Below are 15,225 nucleotides of genomic sequence, written 5' to 3' on the forward strand. Positions count from 1 at the left end.
ATCTATTCATATCAGATGTGTTATGTATTTATATTTATTGTTTTTTATCCTATTGAGTTATTTTTGTTCTGCATCAGATCCAGAGTAACAATTACTTCATTCTTCTTTACATTGTGTACTAGAAATGACATTAAACATTTTGAATTTGAAAATACAATCGTATCAATGATAAATTACACACAAAGGCGGACAAACAACTAATGCACAACAGAAGACAGAAAGTGCAAATACTAATAATAAATGAATAAGTAAGTAAATAAGCAGTGCTGGTAACGTGAGTTGTAGAGTCCAACTTAAGATGTAGAGACTAAGTTATTCCACTGTTCTTACAATGTCACCATCTCTCTCCAGGTTGTCGCTGAGTCCTGTCCTCACTTAACCTCCTTGCGACTGACCAACTGTAACGATATCTCATCTGATGTCTTTGAAGCGCTGGCCACCCATTCCCAGAAGCTGGAAAGTCTGAATCTCCAGCACTCAGTGGTAAGGTGTTCGTAAGTTTTTTGCAGCTGAGTTGTGAATGAATTCCCCGTTATTTATTGAGAGATACAGTGCGAAACAGGTCCTTCCACCCAATGAGCCGTGCCACGATAAGATATAGGAGCAGAGGTAGGCCATTCGGCCCATCGAGTCTGCTCTGCCATTCAGTCTTGAGCTGATCCAATTCTTCCAGTTATCCCCACTTCCCTGCCTTCTCCCCATACCTTTTGATGCCCTGGCTAATCAAGAACCTATCTATCTCTGCCTTAAATACACCCGGTGACTTGGTCTCCACGGCCTCTTTTGGCAACAAATTCCACAGATTCCACAAACCCTCTGACTAAAGTAATTTCTCTGCATCTCAGTTCCAAATGGATGTCCTTCAATCCTGAAGTCAAGCCCTCTTGTCCTAGACTCCCCTACCATGGGAAGTAACTTTGCCATATTTAATTTGTTCAGGCCTTTTAACATTTGGAATGTTTCTTTGAGATCCCCCTCCTCCATTCTCCTGAACTCCAAGGAATAGAGGCCAAGATCTGCCAGACGTTCCTCATATGGTAACCCTTTCATTCTTGGAATCATTCTCATGAATCTTCACTGATCCCTCTCTAATGTCAGTATATCCTTTCTAAAATAAGGAGCCCAAAACTGCACACAATACTCCAAGTGTGGTCTCACGAGTGCCTTATGGAGCCTCAACATCACATCCCTGCTCTTATATTCTATACCTCTGGAAAAGAATGCCAACATTGCATTTGCCTTCTTCACCACCGACTCAACCTGGAGGTTAACCTTTAGGGTATCTTGCACAAGGACTCCCAAGTCCCTTTGCATCTCTGCATTTTGAATTCTCTCCCCATCTAAATAATAGTTGGCCTGTTTATTTTTCCATTAAAATGCACGACCATACACTTTCCAATGCTGCATTTCATTTGCCACTTCTTTGCCCATTCCCCTAAACTATCTAAGTCTCTCTGTTTCCTCCACCTATCTTTGTATCATGGGCAAATTTAGCCACAAATCCATTAATCCCATAATCCAAATCATTGACATACACCGTTAAAAAACAGTGGTCCCAACACCGACCCCTGTGGAACTCCACTGGTCACCAGCAGCCAGCCAGAATAGGATCCCTTTATTCCTACTCTCTGTTTTCTGCCGATCAGCCAGTGCTCCACCCATGCTCGTAACTTCCCTGTAACTCCATGGGCTCTTATGTTGCCTATTGTGCAGCACCTTGTCAAAGGCCTTCCATAAATCCAAGTACACCACATCTACTGCACCTGCTTAGTCTACCCTGTTTGTAATTTCCTCAAAGAATTGCAGTGGGTTTGTCAGGCAGAATTTTCCTTTCAGGAAACCATGCTGACTTTGGCCTATCTTGTCATGGCTGATTGGAGCTGAGAGGCAGCAGCACTGTCCAGTGTGTCATCGTACACCTTGAAGAGTGAAGAATTAATTTTCAGTTTCACCTTGGTGAGACATCAACTCTTGGTTTTCTGTCCATAGATGCTGCCTAACCTGCTGAGTATTTGCAGCACTTTTGTGTTTTCTTTGTTCAATTTCCTCTCCAGTCAGACTCCTCTTTTAGCAGTGAGACCTCTGTTGGTCAGGGTCGACCATGGATGTTGCCAGGGCAGCTCAGTATGGAGAAGAAGCTGTTGTCCATGTAGCAAGCTCCCCCCTTCCATGCATCTGATGAACTCAGATTGGCACCAGCAGCACTGCAGATATTGCCAGTCAGTGTTTTTATTTTTTACTTTAAATCTTTTTATCAATTATTATTGAAAATTCACAACAAAAAATACATTAACATAATCAAGTCAATATATCAATATGTATAAGAGTCAAACTATTAACCAAGCTAAACAGTATATCAATAATAATAATTTTAAAGAACGTTAAAGCTACTTTTTTTGAAAAAAGAAAGAAGGAAAAAAGAACCCCTACTAACTAAAACAAAAAAACCCCAGCTAACAAAAAAAAATGAGGACAAAATCCCCATTTGGAGCACAAACCCGGAGGTATACGCCATAAAAGCTTCTATTAAAAAAAAGACATCAATCCGCCAATCAAATCTATATACCCAAGAATCATAAGGGGACCATCTTAATTAACTCAAATCAAATGATAGTAGCAGGCAAAAGAGCCCCACCTTTTCTCAAAATCCAATCGAGGATTAAAAGTTCGACTTCTGATTTTTTCCAAATGAAGACATAGCATCACCTGAGAGAACCATTGTGTCAAAGTGGGAGCAGAAGCATCTTTCCGTTTTAATAAAATAGCCCTTCTAGCCAATAATGTAACAAATGCAACTACATGTTGGTCTGATATAGAAATACCATGAATATATTGAGGAATTATACCAAACAAAACTGTCAATTTATTAGGTTGTAAATTAATTTTTAAAGCTTTAGAAATTGTAGAAAAAATAGATTTCCAAAACTGTTTCAATACAGAAAGGCCTTTGACAAGGTCCCGCATGGGAGGTTAGTGAGGAAAATTCAGTCGCTCGGTATATATGGAGAGGTGGTAAATTGGATTAGACATTGGCTCAATGGAAGAAGCCAAAGAGTCGTAGTAGAGGATTGCTTCTCAGAGTGCAGGCCTGTGACTAGTGGTGTGCCACAGGGATCAGTACTGGGTCCATTGTGATTTGTCATCTATATCAATGATCTGGATGATAATGTGGTAAATTGGATCAGAAAATTTGCTGATGATACAAAGATTGGAGGTGTAGTGGACAGTGAGGAAGGTTTTCAAAGCTTGCAGAGGGATTTGGACCAGCTGGAAACATGGGCTGAGAAATGGCAGATGGAGTTTAATACAGACAAGTGTGAGGTATTGCACTTTGGAAGGACAAACCAAGGTAGAACATACAGGGTAAATGGTAAGGCACTGACGAGTGCAGTAGAACAGAGGGATCTGGGAATACAGATACAAAATTCCCTAAAAGTGGCGTCACAGCTAGATAGGGTCATAAAGAGAGCTTTTGGTACATTGGCCTTTATTAATCAAAGTATTGAGTATAAGAGCTGGAATGTTATGATGGGGTTGTATAAGGCATTGGTGAGGCCGAATCTGGAGTATTGTGTTCAGTTTTGGTCACCAAATTACAGAAAGGATATTAATAAGGTTGAAAGAGTGCAGAGAAGGTTTACAAGGATGTTGCCGGGACTTGAGAAACTCAGTTACAAAGAAAGGTTGAATAGGTTAGGACTTTATTCCCTGGAGTGTAGAAGAATGAGGGGAGATTTGATAGAGGTATATAAAATTATGATGGGTATAGATAGAATGAATGGAAGCAGGCTTTTTCCACTGAGGCAAGGGGAGAAAAAAACCAGAGGACATGGGTTAAGGGTGAAGGGGGAAAAGTTTAAAGGGAACATTGGGCAGGGGGGGCTTCTTCCACAGAGAGTGGTGGGAGTGTGGAATGAGCTGCCAGACGAGGTGATAAATGTGGGTTCTTTTTTAACATTTAAGAATAAATTGGACAGGTACATGGATGGGAGGTGTATGGAGGGATATGGTCCGTGTGCAGGTCAGTGGGACTAGGCAGAAAATGGTTCGGCACAGCCAAGAAGGGCCAAAAGGCCTGTTTCTGTGCTGTAGTTTTTCTATGGTTTCTATGACCAAAACATATGTGCCAATGTAGCTATCACACTGACTATTAACATTAGGAAATAGAGGTACAATTTTAAATTGAATTAACGAATGACTGGCGCAAATCGAAGAAGCGTTAACCAGCTTCAAAATTCGCAACCAATCCTCTGTTATCAAGGTCATGTTAAGCTCTCTTTCCCAATCTTGCTTAATCTTAAATAGAGGATAATTATCCTGTTGTAATAGTAAATTATAAATTTTCCTGATGAAACCTTTCACTAAAGGGTTCATTTTTAAAATAGTGTCTAACAGGTCAGAATCTTGTATATATGGAAAATTACTTAAATATTGTAAAAAATGTCTGACCTGAAGATATTGCAAAAAGTGTGAGTATGAAAGAGAGTATTTAGTTACTAATTTCTCAAAGGACATCAATCGGCTTTCTTGAAACAAATCCATAAAGGAATAAATTCCTTTTCCTCCAAAGAGAAAAGGTAGGATCACTAAGTGAAGGTTTAAATAAATAGTTTTGATAAATTATACTAGGAAGGTTAAATTTTTTAAGATTAAAAAACTTACGAAACCGATACCAAATTCGTAATGACTGCTTAATCATAGGATAATATATTTAAAATAGAATTTTTGGCTAGTTGTACAGGTAAAGAAGCTCCTAATAACAAACTTAAGTAAAATTGTTTCACAGCTTTCAATTCCAAGTCAACCCATGGCGGTCGTTCATTTTTATCGGTCCAATATAACCAAGAACACGCATAGCGTATATTAACTGCCCAATAATACATTCTTAAATTAGGCAAAGCAAGACCTCCATCCTTTTGTAATTTTTGTAAATGACATTTTCCTTGGTCTTTTATTATTCCAAACAAAAGATGAAATAATAGAATCAATCTGATCAAAAAACTTCTTAGTTAAAAAAATAGGAGTATCTTGAAATACATATAAAAATTTTGGTAAGATCATCATTTTAACTGCATGAATTCGACCAACTAACGGAAGTGTAAGGGGATTCCATATAGAAAATAATTGCTTCATAAAATCCACTAATGGAACTAAATTAGCTCTATAAAGGTCTCCATAATTTTTAGTGATGATAATACCTAAGTATTTTAAAGAATCCGTAACTTTAAAAGGAACATCATATATAAAAGCAGAATCATTTAAAGGAAATAATTCACTTTTATGCAGGTTTAATTTATATCCTGAAAACATTCCAAATTCACTTAATAATTTCAATAAACTAGGAATAGATTCTTCAGGATTCGAAATACAAACTAAGAGATCATCAGCATAAAGGGAAATCTTTTGAATAAACCCATTTATGGAAATTTCTTGAGTATCCTTAGCTTCACGAAGTGCAATAGCCAAAGGTTCCAGCACCAAATTAAATAACAAAGGACTTAACGGATATCCTTGTCTCGTACCCCGTGAAAGTCGAAAAAAGGGGGATCTACAATTATTAGTAATCACAGTGGCAATAGGGCTTTTATATATCATTCTAATCCACTTATTAAAATTAGTACCAAAGCTAAATTTCTCTAAAACGTTAAATAAATATTTCCATTCAACTCTATCAAATGCCTTTTCAGCATCAAGAGAAACAACACATTGGGGAGTTTTCGAGGGGGATGAGTTATATAGCATTTAACAGTCTCCGAGTGTTAGAAAAAGAATAACGGCCTCTTATAAAACCTGTTTGGTCCTGAGAAATAATTTTAGCTAGTATATTCTCCAACTGATTAGCCATTATTTTTGAAAGAATTTTGGCATCTACATTTAATAATGAGATAGGTCTATATGAAGCACAATCCGTAGGGTCTTTATCATTCTTAAGAATTAAAGAAATAGAAGCTTCATAAAATGTAGAAGGTTACTGTCCTAACAAAAAAGAATCTTTAAGCATTTCCAACATATAAGGAGTAAGCAAGTTTTCAAAGTTCTTATAAAATCCTGCAGAAGAACCATCTAGTCCAGGAGCTTTACCAGATTGCATTGAAAAAATAGCTTTCTGAATTTCTCTTTCAGTAAAAGGAGTATCAAGAATTTGTTGATCTTCAACAGATATTCTAGGAAAATCAATCTTTTGTAAAAAGGCATTCATTTTAGAAGGATCAGCTGGAAATTGAGATTTATAGAGTTCACTGTAATAGTCTTGAAAAATTTTATTAATATCTTCATAGTTACAAGCTAAACTGCCATCTCCCTGATAAATTTTTAAAAATTGTCTCTTAGCTCTAACTGCTTTTAGTTGGGATGCTAGTAGCTTATTACTTTTATCTCCAAACACATAAAATTTACTTTTTAATTTAAGCAAATTTCTTTCAATAGGATAAGTTAATAATAAATTATATTGTGATTGAAGTTCAACCCTTTGTTTAAATAAATCAATATTAGGAGAAACTGCAGAAGTGTTATCCAGGTCTTTAACCTGTTTTGAAATTCTATCCAACTCTATTTTTGTCTGTTTCTTAAGCTTAGCCAAATAGGAGATTATCTGACCTCGCAAATACGCTTTAAATATATCCCATATAATCAATTTCGTCACATCTCCCGCATTATTAAAAAGAAAAAAATCTTTTATTTGAATCTCTATAAATCTGACAAAGTCCGAACTTTGTAATAAGTTTTCTGGACAACGCCAAGGCAAGTTTACATTACTAACATCATTCAATTCAAAAGTTAAGCTTAAAGGTGCATGATCCGAGACAGCAATAGCATCATATTCACATTTCTGGACTTTGGATAAAAATTGGAAATCAGCTATAAAATAATCAATTCGCGAGTATTTTTTATGGACATGTGTGAATAAAAAGAATAATCTCTATCATTAGGATGTAATCAAACCATAATCAATTAAAAAGGAATTAATAAGTGATGCTGAACAACTCAGAAGCTGCTGAGTGGTTGAACTCTTGTCAATCACAGGGTTTAAACAACAGTTGAAGTCACCTCCCATCAGCAGCTTATATTCATTTAAGTCTGGTAATAAACCAAATACATTTTTTAAAAAAGAAGGATCATCTACATTAGGTGCATATAGATTAATCAAGACAATTTTTCTATTACAAATTGTTCCTTTAATAATTAAAAATCTACCATTGATATCTGAGACGATATCTACTTGGATAAATAAAATATTAGATTTAATAAAAATAGATACTCGCTTTGTTTTATTTTGACAAGTAACATGATACTGAAGGCCCTTCCATGTTTTAAAAAATCTATTTTGTTCGCCCATTCTGATATGCCTTTCTTGAACAAAAATTATATCGGGCTGGAATCGATTAATAATTTTAAAAGTCTTCTCTTGCTTAATAGGGTGATTCCAGCCATGTACTTTCCAATTAATAACGTTTATCTGTTCAGTAACCATAGAATATTGTTTTAAACACAAAAATACACGCATACCCTCGTGGGCTAATCAAAGATGGTGGTGATGAGTATAACCATATAGAAAACACGCATGCTCCAGAGCTCCATAATGGGAAAAAACCTGTAATAAACCCCAAAATGCAAAACCCCCCGAATCCTCCCACCATCCCAAAAGGTAGAAATCCGGCAAAAAGGAAGGAAAAAGCCGGAAACAACAGGAATTCTGCAGATGCCAGAAATTTAAGCAACACACATCAAAGTTGCAGGTGAACGCAGCAGACCAGGCAGCATCTCAAGGAAGAGGTACAGTCGACGTTTCAGGCCGAGACCCTTCATCAGGACTAACTGAAGGAAGAGTTAGTAAGAGATTTGAAAGTGAGAGGGGGAGGGGGAGATTCAAAATGATAGGAGAAGACAGGAGGGGGAGGGATGGAGCCAAGAGCTGGATAGTTGATTGGCAAAAGGGATATGATAGGATCATGGGACAGGAGGCCCAGGGAGAAAGACAAGGTTGGGGGGGAATCCAGAGGATGGACAAGGGGTATAGTCAGAGGGACAGAGGGAGAAAAACGAGAGTGAGAGAAAGAATGTGTGTATAAAAATAAATAACAGATGGGGTACAAGGGGGAGGTGGGGCATCAGCGGAAGTTAGAGAAGTCAATGTTCGTGCCATCAGGTTGGAGGCTACCCAGACGGAATATAAGGTGTTATTCCTCCAACCTGAGTGTGGCTTCATCTTTACAGTAGAGGAGGCCATGGATAGACATGTCAGAATGGGAATGGGATGTGGAATTAAAATATGCGGCCATTGGGAGATCCTGCTTTCTCTGGCGGATAGAGTGTAGGTGTTCAGCAAAGCGGTCTCCCAGTCTGCGTCGGGTCTCACCAATATATAGAAGGCCACATCGGGAGCACCAGATGCAGTATATCACCCCAACGGACTCACAGGTGAAGTGTCGCCTCACCTTGAAGGACTGTCTGGGGCTCTGAATGGTGGTAAGGGAGGAAGTGTAAGGGCATGTGCAGCACTTGTTCCGCTTACAAGGATAAGGGCCAGGAGGGAGATCAGTGGGGAGGGATGGGGGGGACGAATGGACAAGGGAGTTGTGTAGGGAGCGATCCCTGCGGAAAGCAGAGAGAGGTGGGGAGGGAAAGATGTGCTTAGTGGTTGGATCCTGTTGGAGGTGGCAGAAGTTACGGAAAATAATAAGTTGGACCCGGAGGCTGGTGGGGTGGTAGGTGAGGACCAGGGGAACCCTATTCCTAGTGGGGTGGCGGGAGGATGGAGTGAGAGCAGATGTGCATGAAATGGGGGAGATGTGTTTGAGAGCAGAGTTGATGGTGGAGGAAGGGAAGCCCCTTTCTTTAAAAAAGGAGGACACCTCCCTCATCCTGGAATGAAAAGCCTCATCCTGAGAGCAGATGCGGCAGGGTTGATGGTGGAGGAAGAGAAGCCCCTTTCTTTAAAAAAGGAGTCCAGGATGAGGGAGATGTCCTCCTTTGTTAAAGAAAAGGGCTTCCCTTCCTCCACCATCAACTCCGCCACATCTGCTCTCAGGATGAGGCTTTTCATTCCAGGGCGAGGGAGACGTCCACCTTTTTTAAAGAAAGGGGCTTCCCTTCCTCCACCATCAACTCTGCTCTCAAACGCATCTCCCCCATTTCATGCACATCTGCTCTCACTCCATCCTCCCGCCACCCCACTAGGAATAGGGTTCCCCTTTTCCTCACCTACCACCCCACCAACCTCCGGGTCCAACATATTATTCTCCGTAACTTCCGCCACCTCCAACGGGATCCAACCACTAAGCACATCTTTCCCTCCCCGCCCCTTCTGCCTTCCGAGGGATTGCTCCCTACACGACTCCCTTGTCCAATCGTCCCCCCCATCCCTCCCCACTGATCTCCCTCCTGGCACTTATCCTTGTAAGTGGAACAAGTGCTGCACATGCCCTTACACTTCCTCCCTTACCATCATTCAGGGCCCCAAACAGTCCTTCCAGGTGAGGCGACACTTCACCTGTGAGTCGGCTGGGGTGATATACTGCGTCCGGTGCTCCCGATGTGGCCTTCTATATATTGGCGAGACCCGACGCAGACTGGGAGATCGTTTTGCTGAACACCTACGCTCTGTCCGCCAGAGAAAGCAGGATCTCCCAGTGGCCACACATTTTAATTCCACATCCCATTCCCATTCTGACATGTCTATCCACGGCCTCCTCTACTGTAAAGATGAAGCCACACTCAGGTTGGAGGAACAACACCTTATATTCCGTCTGGGTAGCCTCCAACCTGATGGCATGAACATTGACTCCTCTAACTTCCACTAACGCCCCACCTCCCCCTCGTACCCCATCCGTTACTTATTTATATACACACATTCTTTCTCTCTCCTTTTTCTCCCTCTGTCCCTCTCTCTATACCCCTTGCCCATCCTCTGGGTTCCCCCCCCCCACCCCTTGTCTTTCTTCCCGGACCTCCTGTCCCATGATCCTCTCATATCCCTTTTGCCTGTCACCTGTCCAGCTCTTGGCTCCATCCCTCCCCCTCCTGTCTTCTCCTATCATTTTGGATCTCCCCCTCCCCCTCCCACTTTCAAATCCCTTACTCACTCTTCCTTCAGTTAGTCCTGACGAAGGGTCTCGGCCTGAAACGTCGACTGTACCTCTTCCTAGAGATGCTGCCTGGCCTGCTGCGTTCACCAGCAACTTTGATGTGTGTTGCAGGAAAAAGCCGGAATACCTCCCCAAAGAGAAGAGAAAAAGCAGAACTCCGCGTGCGGCTCAATATAAATAGTGATTTAAAAGTTTTTCTCCCAATTCCTCCCCCTCCCCTTTACAAAGAAATCACATGACCCTAATATACCAGAGAAGCAGAAAAAAGATGTTTATAGTTAATCATTGAAAATAAACTAGAAATGCAAAAACAGTCTCCAGGAGCATCAAAACAATGCTATTAAACCTAAACAATACAATCTCTAACAAGAAAAAGACACCATTATTCCTTTAGCTTACTACCCAACTTTAACAAAGGAAACTAAAGCTATTCTAAACACTCCTCACTATATAAGAAAGAGTCTGTATAAACTGTGAAAGCTATCACTTAATTAATAAAAGGAAAGGAAGAAAGAAGCAGATAATCAAACCAGTTAATAATCTGTCCACTGTTAGTTCACGCCATATACCAGACTTCAAAAAAGTCATTTTTAGTCAAACCAAGAAGTTCACCTCTTCTTTAAATAGTTCATCAATCAAAGGAAATCTTCAGCATATCAAAAATCTTCAAAGCCTGTTTTCTTTCAGAAAATTGTTCAGCAGCCCAAGTATCCTTTATGCGACAGCCGACTCCACGATAGAGTTAACAAAGTCCAATGCCGCTTGGGGATCCAAAAACTCATGAGGTGCAGAATCATTAGGAAATAATTTTAGTCTAGCCAGGTAGTGAAGCAATGGAAAAATTCCCTTTGCATGAGCAATTTTCATCGCTGGGACAAATTTGATCCGCTGTTCCATAATTTCCCGTGGATAGTCTTCATAAAAATGGATCTCGGAACCGTTAAATTTAAAAACTCTCTGTTTCCTTGCACATTTTATGATTTGGTCTTTAACTTTAAGGCGAAGAAAGTTGACCAAAATAAGCCGAGGTTTACCTGAAATCTGAGAATTTGAAATGAAAATTCTCTGAGCTCTTTCAATATCAGGAGGTTGAGGGAGAATATCCGGAAACAAAGATTAAAACAAATTGGCAAAATTGTCCAATAAATTCCCACTCTCAGAACTTTCCTTCAGTCCGATAATTCGTATATTATTCCGACGAGACCGCCTCCAAATGGACAATTTTACATTGAGCCTGTTCCAAGCGGGTTGAAATATCCACAGTTTGATGTTTCGATTCTTTAAAGTCAGTATTCAAGGAAATAATATTTTCCTCAATAGTCTGAAAACTTTGTCGGAACGACTTCAACTCAAAAGTGCTATTGTCTATTTTGTTGTCGAGAGCCATCAACGCACGTTCCAAACGCTCAGCCCAGACAGGCTTATCTTCCGATTTTTCTTTCAAAGTTGTTCCCTTTCCATTGCTGGATTCAAGAGGCTGCTTTCCACTTCTTAAAGGATATGACATAATGATAACTATTTCCCTCTAAGATCCGAGAAATAAAAGTTAAAAATTCAAGGTTTAAACTGGGGAAAAGGAGAAATTAAAGGCAGCCGCAAAATTTATGTATTACTCCATCGAGCCGCAGGCGAAGGTCCGCCAGTCAGTGTTGAACTCCATGTAGGACTGCCTTAGGGACTCCAGCTAAGGATTTTTTTTTCGGGGTTTACTTCTGAAGCCTTCCCCATGAGTGGGTGTAGTTGCAGGCAGAGGAGGATGAGATCAGAGTTTTTCCTCTCCCGGAAGAATTGCCAACCACAGCTGATGAGCCCCATCTTCTTTAGCTCTTTATCTTTTCCACCTATCATATTCTAGCTTCTTACTTCAGCCCCCTTCCCCACCCACCCATCTTCATCTCACCAGGTCTCACTTATCACCTGCCAGCTTGTACACCTTTCCATTCTGGCTCCTGCCTGCTTCCTTTCCTATCCTGATGAAGGATCTCATCTCAAAACGTTGATTGTTTATTCCTCTCCATAGATACTGTGTGACCTGCAGTGTTCCTCTAACATTTTGTGTGTGTGGCTCTGAATTTCCAGCATCTGCAGAATCTCTTATGATTTACAGTTTTCTTTGCTTTTTGAACAACATGTTATTGAGAAGATAAGAAAGGGACATGCAAGCAAAGTAATGAGATAATTAAAGTACGATTAGTCACGATCTAATTGAATTTATCTAATCTAATTGAACTGATGTAATTGGGTGCCACGGTAATGTAGCCGTTAGCATGACACTATACCAGCTCAGGGTGTTGGACTTCGGAGTTCAATACGATGTTCTCTGTGAGGAGTATGTACGTTCTCCCAGTGGAATGTGTGCATTTCCTCCCACAGTAAAAAGATTACCCGTTAGTAGGTTAATTGGCCTTTGTAACTGCTTTCTGGCAGTTTCTCTGCGTTGAGCGACTAATCAGCAAGAGGTAGTACGTAAAAAGGGCTACTGTTCGATGTCTGCGTGCAAGCAGAGCGACTTTGGCTCATCAGGCAGGGTGAGGTAAAGGCTCTGGTTGGTTTCACTCTTACTGTTCTTATTTGTTCCTTCCTCATGTATTGGGCATAGTAGTTCAGTGACAGTGTTTTGTACTCTGTGTGGGACGTGGGAAGTCTGAACGTATCTGCACCAGGTGCACCGAGTTGCAGCTCTGAGAGAACATGTTAAGGAACTGGAGCTGCATCTCAATGACCTTGGACTTGTGCGGGAGAATAAGGAGGTGATAGACAGGAGCCTGGAGGGAGGTAGTCACCTCTAGATTGTAGGAGACAGGTGAGAGTCAGGAGAAGGAGGGGAAATACACAGCCAGTGCAGAGTACACCTGTAGCCATTCCCCTCAATAATAGATATCTAACTTTAGATATTATTGAGGGGGATGACCTACTGGGGGAAGCCACAGTGACTGGGTGAATAGGTGAAGAGGAGATAGGTGAAGTGTTGATAGGAGATTCCATACATAGTCAGAGGAACAGAGACGAAATTCTGTGGGTGTTATAGAGACACCTAGGTGGGATGTTGCCTTCCTGGAGCCAGGTTCAGGGATGTCTTGGACTGGCTCCATGACATTTGCAAGAGTGAGGGTGAGCACCCAGAAGTCTTGGTACATATTGGCATCAATGACATAGGTAGGTAAGTTGAGAGGTCCTGAAGAGAGATTTTAAGGAGCTAGGTAGAAAGCTGAAAAACAGGACCTCCAGGATAGTAATCTCTAGATTGCTGTTCATGCTACATGCCAATGAGGGTAAGAATAGGATGACTTGGCAAGTGAATGCGTGGCTGAGGAACTGATGCAGGGGACGGGGTTCTGACTTGTGGATCATTGGGATCTCTTCTGGGGAAAATGCAATCTGTACAAAAGGGATCGGTTACACATGAACCCGAGGAGTCTGAGACTCTTGTGGCACCTTTGCTAGAGTTGTTCAGGAGGGTTTAAACTAACTTGGCAGCGGAATGGGAACTGGAGTATAGTGCTGAGGATGAGGTGCTTGGTTTATAAACAAAGCCAGTGAGTAGTGAGATTTCTAGCAAGGACAGGCTGGTGATAGGGCAAAATTGCCGTCAACAGGATGAGTTGCAATGTAAAAGGCAAACAAAATCGAAAAGGGTGAATACAGGACTGAAGGTGTTGTCTATGAATGTGCACAGTATACGGGAATAAGGTGGATGAACTTGTAGCACAGTTACAGGTTGACATGTATGATGTTTTAGGCCTCACTGAATCATGGCTAAAAGAAGATTATAGCTCGGAGCTTAATGTCCAAGGATACACATTGTTTCAAAAGGATGGGCAAGAAGGCAGAGGGGGTGGCATTGCTCTGTGGGTAAAATATGAAATCAAATCATTTGAAAGAGATGACATAGGGTCAGAAGGTGTAAAATCTTGGTGAATAGAATGAAGGAACTGCAAGGGTAAAAAAGCTGTGATGGGAGTTATATGCAGACCTCAAACTGATAGAAAATGAAGGCCAAGGTCAACGTTACAATAGGAATGGGGGATTTCAGTATGCAAGTAGATTGGGAAAATCAGGTTGGTGCTAGATCCCAAGAGGGGGAATTTCTAGAATGCCTATGAATTGGTTTTTTAGAGCAGCTAGTCTGGACTGGGTGTTGTGCAATTAACCAATAGTGATTAGAGAGCTTAAGGGAAAAGAACCCTTAGAGGAAAGTGATCATAATATAATTGAGTTCACTGTGAAATTTGAGAGGGAGAAGCTAAAGTCAGATGTATCAGTATAACAGTGGAGTAAAGGGAATTACAGAGGCATGATAGAGGAGTTGTCCAGAACTGATTGGAGAAGAACACTGGCAGGGATGAGGGCAGAGCAACAATGGCTGGAATTTCTGGAAGCAATTCAGCAGGCACAGGATATGTAGATCCCAAAGAGAAAGAAGTATTCTAAAGGAAAGATGACACAACTGTGGTTAACAAGAAAAGTCAAAGCCAACATAAATGCCAAAGAGAGGGTATATAATAGAACAAAAATTAGTGGGAAGTTAAAGGGTTGGGAAGCTTTTAAAAACCAACAAAAGGCAACTAAAAAGACATTAAAAAGGTAAAGATGGAATCAGAAAGTACGCTAGCCAAAGAGGATACCAAAAGTTTCTTCAGATGCATAAAGTGTAAAAGGGAGAGGGGAGTGGATATCAGAGCGCTGGAAGAATGGTGGTGGAGAGGTGGTAATGGGGGACAAAGAAATGGCAGACAAACTGACTAATTATTTTCCATCCATCTTCACTGTGTATGGTAGAAATTCCAGGAGTCAGGGTTCATAAAGTATGTGAAGTTACCATAACTAGAGAGAAGGTTCTTGGGAAACTGAAAGGTCTGAAGGTAAATGAAGTCACCTGGACCAGATGATATACACGAAGGGTTCTAAAAGAGTTGGCTGAAGTGATTGTGGTGAAATTAGTAATGTTCTTTCAAGAATCACTGGATTCTGGAATGGTTCCGGATGACTGGAAAATTGCAACTCTTCAAGAAGGGACAGAGGCAGAAGAAAGGAAATTATAGGTCAGTCAGCCTGACCTCAGTGGTTGGGAAAATGTTGGAGTCGATTGTCAAGGGTGTGGTTTTGGGGTACTGGAAGCATATGATAATAAGCTGTAGTC

The 15,225-nt window shown here is 40.7% G+C and overlaps 1 pseudogene; it reads left to right on the forward strand.

The window, feature by feature from the left end:
• LOC140185538 (F-box/LRR-repeat protein 6-like) overlaps window positions 1–15,225 on the forward strand; it is a 41,578-nt pseudogene that overhangs the window by 12,959 nt on the left and 13,394 nt on the right.

Source organism: Mobula birostris, chromosome 20 (assembly GCF_030028105.1).
Source record: "Mobula birostris isolate sMobBir1 chromosome 20, sMobBir1.hap1, whole genome shotgun sequence".
NCBI lineage: Eukaryota > Metazoa > Chordata > Chondrichthyes > Myliobatiformes > Myliobatidae > Mobula > Mobula birostris.